Below are 6000 nucleotides of genomic sequence, written 5' to 3'. Positions count from 1 at the left end.
TGATTCACTTAGCTCGAGTAACACAGTATAAACGTGGTATCAACCAGGATCCCTCGGTCTACCTTTGTTCGGGGGGAGCTCACACCCACCGAGCCGTTTTTTAATCGCATTTTTTTCAGACACCCAAATGCCTTGTGTGCAATATTAAATGTTTATATGGTAACATTTTCGCGTCAAACGTCAACTCGCCTTGCCAGTTTTGTACAAATTTTGATCGATTAGCGTATGTTGAGAAGACGGGTAGTAATAAATTGTATTGTAATATTAGTGTAGATGTTTTCTCGGAATATCAATCGTTATATAAAAGATTAAATTAAAGTTACAAAATAAAATTAGTGTCCACGTCATATTCAATTTCAAATCCTTAACCGTATATAGTCTTTGGAAAACTAGGTATTATTTCATGTCAAATCGTCTTCTCGCACTAAAACTGTATAATCTCAAAACTTACTAATTTTACAGCAGAGTGTGTTTAAAGGTTTCCATGTGATATTTTTAATATTAATCATATTTGCAAATATATTTTTTTATACCAGTAACATAATCTGTATTTTAAAGTAAGATAAAATTATGTATTAATTTAGTTAATAGTAGTCAAAATATAGGTAAACTAAAAAAAAAACTGAAACTAAACTACGCTCTTTTGACAGTATTTATGAGAAAAATTCTGGTGAAACCAAATGACTCATATTAACTCAATTTCGAATATTTTTGGAAATTGTACACTTTTAATGCGAAAAGACGAAATATCAGAAGGCTCCGCGTTTTTTAGAAACTAAAGTGCTATTTAACAGCGTGTGCTTGAGCTTGTTTCTTTCTACCTAATCTTAACTAGACACCTGAATGAAATGATAAAAACCGTCTTGACAGAAATTATTAAATTTTATGTTAAAGCAGACATAACTATGGATACTCTGAGACCAGTAATTTAAGGTAGCGAAACTTTTAATGCCGAAAGTCTTCAATTTTCAAATTTATTCATTAAAACGAAAACCAAGAAAAATTTAATGTAATAGAATTTTCATCAGGTCAACGTTTTAGCTTCGTTATAGCTTCAAAATAAGTCGGAGATACGTTAATAATGTGAACGGTGTCTCATTAGCGTAGTATTATTCTACTAAACTAAATCTTATGAATACACATTTTTTCTCAGTACACAGGCTCTAATTATTCAGCATTAAAATTACTCAATGAATATCATTCAACGGCCGGAACATATCCGACATGAACCAATAAATACAAAATTGCTAATGCTTAGTATTATCATAGCTTTTAGTGAACACGCGTTGGACGGCGGTATCAATCCCTGTGGGATCATAATAAGTGAAGCTGTAATGGCGACTCAGGCAGGCCTGTACAGTCTCTAGCCCCGATCCGTTAGACTAATTAGGCAATAATTTTTTCATTGCTTTAGATGAGTTGACGAGCTTACATTCTAAAACGTGCGGTTGCCTACACTGTATGTACATCTTGATAAAATTTGATCAAATTATATTATAAGTTACATTGGTTTGACCCTTGACATAGTCTCGAGACGAAAATGCTATTTTTATTTCGATCACCATAAAACTGTCCTGAATTTTCTTACACAAATTTTAAGACAACATTGCGGCGGACGCGGCGAAAGCGGGGCAGTACGCGTGCGTGTGCTCCGCCGTATCCTCGTTATTTACTTCGGGGGTCGTCGTACTCCATTACGGGAGCACGGAACGGGCCTCGGGGTAAACCCCACTACCCGGGTAGACGCTCCCTGCCACACAGGGCAGGGGTGAAATGGATGCAAGACGGGGTGAGGAGGGGGGGGCTGTTCGCAGCGTGCTCGGCACACTCACATTGACAAAAAAATATATAAATAAACATAATAACGATGGGCTTGATTGGCTCCACGGATGACGCCCGGCAGCAGGATCGTCCGGCGTCGTGTTGTCCTCTGTTCTTGAAACTAACTACTAACTAAAACTAACTACTGTACTATATAAAGAGACGAACAACAATCAGCACGGGGGGCCCGCCACCGGCCCCATGCCGCGGCCCCACCTCTACAAACCAAAGGGGGAGCCGCGGCACTAGTTTGGCGCTCACCCGTTCTGGGCACCCCAAAAGGGGAAGACCATCGCGGGGAGGGACCGATGTGAAACACTCCCCAGACAGGGGAGTGGTGCACCCAACGGGGGTGGAAAATGGGTCCCCATAGGGGGGCACCCCAACGATGTGGGGGGAAGTGAAGAGTGTGGACAGCTCAGTCCGATGGGGGCACTCATTATGAGCACTCCCATATCACTCCGGTTAAGCCGACTATCTTACCATAGCCGGGGGTTCCAGTAGCTCCCTTGGTAGCGCCCGACCATCAGGTGGTCTGGCGTGCAAGGGAGCTATATTGTGGAGGTGCTCGTGGGGTCCACCGTCAGCCCGCTCGTAAAGATTACGAGCTAGCCTCCGGATGAACTCCTCGAGCGACTCCACATCCAGATCCCGGGCGATTACGTCATTTCTGACGTAACGCCCTGCTCCGACTATCGTGCGAAGAGCCAGATTTTGCTGGACCTGTAACCTCGCCCGCATACCCTGCGGGATGAGGTGATACCAGGCCTCAGCTGCGTACGTGATACGGGAACGGACATACGTCTTATGAATGCCGAGCTTAGTCCTGACCGGCAACCTGGAGGCCAACACCGGCCGGAGGAGGAATCTCGCTTAGCGAGCGGCCGCCAACGCCTTATTGGCGTGGGCGGTCATCCTCAAACTCCGGTCGATATCGACCCCCAAGTACCGGACGCTGGATCTAAACTCGACATTAGCGCCACGGAGACTGAGCTGTCCCGGGACGACTGTTGTGCGGACCGGATCGAAGAGGATAGCCGCAGTCTTCCCCGCGTTGACCGCGACCCTCCATCGGTCCAGCCACTGGGGCAGTAAGTCCAAAAGCCTCTGCATCCTCAAAATGGCCGCAGAGGGGACGTTGGATGACGAGAAGTAGGCGCTGTCGTCGGCAAACAGCGCCAACTTCAAGTCTACTTCCCACGCTTGGAGGTTGCCCTCGAGCGTGGGAATGTCGTTGGTGTAGAGAGCGTAGAGGAATGGGGCCAGGACGCTTCCCTGAGGAACTCCGGCCGTGACTGGGCGCATCGACGACTTGGCGCCCTCGACCGCGACAAAGAAGGATCTTCCCTCCAGGTACGACCCCAGCAGTCGCACGTAGGCGTGCTGGAGGTCCGTGTTCTGCACCAGCTTGTGGATCAGTCCCGCATGCCAGACACGGTCGAAGGCTTTCTCGATATCGAGAAAGACTGCGGCCGTGTACTGGCGCGCGTTGGACCGATCCGCCAAGTGATGCATGACGCGGACCAATTGCAGCGTTGTCGAGTGACCGCTGCGAAACCCGAACTGCTCGGGTCTGAGAAGGATGTGCGGCGACACCCTTCTCAGCAGCAGCCTCTCGAGCAACTTGCCCACATGCGACAGCAAAGTGGTCGGACGGTAACTGGAGGGATTCCTCCTATCCTTGCCGGGTTTGGGCAAGGCCCAATTTCCAAATTCCCGGGAAGTGTCCTGTGGACAGAATGGAATTAAACAGCCGTGTCATGTATGACACGACCGTTTCAGGGAAATGGAAGAATGCGAGGGAGGGAATAACGTCCTCACCCGGCGCCTTGCGCCTCTTCATCCGCTTAATGGAGAGGCACAATTCGCTGGGAGTGATTAAATTACCATCTCCCAACGGTGGCACCGGGGAGGAGAGTAGGTTCGCTACGCTCTCTTCCACCGATTGGTGGAATGCGGCCTCTGAGGGTACAGAGTCATTTGGAACGAACTTCCGCTCCAGCATTACGGCCAGGACATCGGCGCGGGCCTGAGCCGAGAAGCATTGGTTGCCCCTCTCGTCCACTAGTGGACAAGTAGGGGCAGGCCGATTTGAGAGCTGGCGGCAAAGTCGGTGGAGGGACACGGATGAGGGGTCCTCCCGGGCCTCCTCAATCCGTTCCTCCCACGTATAGCCCTGAAAGGAGCTAATCTTCGCCGCCAACTCCGCTTCCAACTCATTAAGCTCGCGCTTGATCCTGGGACAACGAGTTGTCGCCCAGAGCCTCCTCAGGCTCCTCTTCCGGCGAATAATCGCCTTCAGATGGGCCGGGAGTCTACCTCTGGGCCCGCCGCTGGGCACAAGAGTCGTCGCCTGGTCGATCACTCCCTTGATGGAGTCGACAAGGCGGACTGCCGCATCGTCGACCCCATCAGGGGTGTTGGGGTCCTGAATTACGGGAAGGTCGATTAGTCGTCTCTTAAAGAGCTCCCAACGACCTTCGGTCGTAGGGGCGAAGTCGCAACCCGGGTGAGCCCCATTCCCAGTGTCACCAGGATAGGGAGATGGGGGGTACCCAGGTCGTACAGTGCCTCGATCGCTACGGGGCACCGTAGCCCCTTATGAACACACACGTCCAGCACATCGGGCTGGTATCGCGCGGCGGTAGGGACGTGCGTGGGTCGTATCCTCGTTACAGCTACTGCAGTGGTGGCACTTCGCGTGGGCTCCCTACGGGCGACGAGGTGCAGGTAGCGACCGAAACAGCCGTGTCCCGCGAGCACTTGCGTCGCTCGGAAGGTGAGACGTCCTCGGTCGCGATTCACCCAGTCTGTGAGGACCGGGCGGATCGCTTCGACGATATAATATACTCGTAAACACATTTGTCAACATACTGCATGCATGCGTACATAGCTTTAACCCTTCAACTCAAGTGCTTAAATGCCATGTGGAGTCAAAGAACACGAACATTCAAACAAGGAAAGTAGTTGTTATCCATTGCATTCGTTTCTCCTATAATTTTATTACTTAGAATATCTGTCTTTTGTGAAGTATTTGTACACGATATATTCTATTCTTGTTTTCAACTTAATATCAAATCAAAATATTCAATGAACACGAATGTTACGACTCAAATATATCTATTCTCAAAAGGCGCACTCGCCATAAAATTTATGTGTGACACTTGGAAAAACGACACAAGGATATTAGTTAGTTTGCCCCGTAAATACAACATAAAAAATGTGATAATATTTTTTTATACTTTTCCAATAGATATGATGTGTAAGAAAATTCAGGACGATTTTATGGTGATCGAAATAAAAACAACATTTTTATCCCAAGATTATGTCATAAGTCTCATATGATAGACAAGAGGTTTTGGACAGTAAATAAGTAAAACCTATAAAATAGAGATTTTTTTATTGCATAGTTGGGTAGACGACCTCAAGACATGTGCCTAAGTGATTATCGAAGCACTTGAGACGTTCTATGTCTCAGGTTTTACAGTACAATGGCTGCCCCACCGCTAGAATCGAAACGCATTACTGCTTCATGACAGAAATATGCAGAGTGGTGGAATACCTACCCGTGTGGGCTCACAAGCGTACCAATCTACCACTAGTAATAACGAGAAAAAAACGCGGTTTCCATTTTCATTATACGATGAACTATGAAATTCTTCCCCATGAAAATTGTTTGTCAACAGCTGCTAAGCACGTCTTTAAATATAAAAATTATTACAGCATGCTAATGTATATTTTGAGCACTTGTAGTAGTAGAGGGTTTTGTGAACAAGCACGAGTTGGTATCGCCTCTTCAACCATTGCCCTCGCGTCTCAAACTGGACCGCGTTATGCAAGGCTTAGTCTCAGAGGTCCAGTGACTTTTAACAACATTGACACTGTAAGCTAGTCGGTCGCCTACTAATCAAAATCGAACCCACCCCAGAATTCCGACACGCAGTCACAATTCCGGAGATTTTCCAAGAAGCATTTCAGTCGTAATTACCTAAAAGCACATTAATACAAATCAGCATAATCCAGAAGCGAAACTAAATGCAACATTTATGTAAATGATAATTCTAGTTTTAGGAATAATTGGAACCAATATTGGCACCAACTCAGAGTGGCGAACGCGTCGGCCTTCCACCACACGCGGTTTCGCAATTTCGGCTGAACAGTCCGCGCTGTCCGCAGGCG

Source organism: Bombyx mori, chromosome 5 (assembly GCF_030269925.1).
Source record: "Bombyx mori chromosome 5, ASM3026992v2".
Lineage (NCBI taxonomy): Eukaryota > Metazoa > Arthropoda > Insecta > Lepidoptera > Bombycidae > Bombyx > Bombyx mori.
The sequence above is the reverse complement of the archived record's forward strand: the minus strand, read 5'-3'. Positions refer to the sequence as shown.